Raw genomic sequence first — 825 nt, 5'->3', positions numbered from 1 at the left:
TTCAATTAAAAGATCAAATTCGATATATAGTTATTATTTAATGTACTACAAGGCAAACAGATGGCTATGAACACAATGCGCAAACTTTCACTTGTCCTCCCATACAGCAAAACGCTTAATGTTGTATAATAACGGACTATGATAAAGACAATACAGTAGCCTATATGTCTTGTTGTTGACTCAAAGTATATACAGACCAACAAATATGAACGTGCATTTTGAAATGCATTAAGTGATTTTAAAAGGATCAACTCCGTACAGGCAAGCAGACAAGCCCAGAACGCAATGCGTTAAATTGCACGTTAAACATTTCCTCCTATAGAAAATCATCATAAATAAAACACGTAATGTAGCTTAATGGACAAAGACTATGATATAAAAGAGCTGTAGACAGTTTATTCTATATGGAAAAACACTTAACACAAAACAGTGCGTGTTGCATTTATTCTGGGCTCACCTGCTTGCCTGTACATATTAGTTATGTATATTAATAATGTAGAGGAGCATATTGAGTTTGGCCTTTTTAATCCATTATGCCACGTTTTGCGGTATGGTAGGAAAATACTATATACATATTCATTATATTAATAAATTGTATATTTAATTTGATTGATTTTCTGTTTCTCTCAATTATCAAGCCGTTTTGATTTTCTGAGCAGTATGATGTCATACTGCTCAGGCCCCGCCCACAAATGCTGAAGTACTGTCCAATATTAGCATAGTTTTGCCCATAGCCAGTTGTACGAAATCCGTAATTTTCTCCACACTCCAGTAGCTGTAGCGACAATGTCTTGTAAGCAATGCAGGTGTTTTGTAGTTTTGTGA

The sequence above is a fragment of the Sinocyclocheilus grahami genome, unplaced genomic scaffold, assembly GCF_001515645.1.
Source record: "Sinocyclocheilus grahami isolate Dianchi unplaced genomic scaffold, SAMN03320097.WGS_v1.1 scaffold726.1, whole genome shotgun sequence".
Classification (NCBI taxonomy): Eukaryota; Metazoa; Chordata; class Actinopteri; order Cypriniformes; family Cyprinidae; genus Sinocyclocheilus; species Sinocyclocheilus grahami.
The sequence above is the reverse complement of the archived record's forward strand: the minus strand, read 5'-3'. Positions refer to the sequence as shown.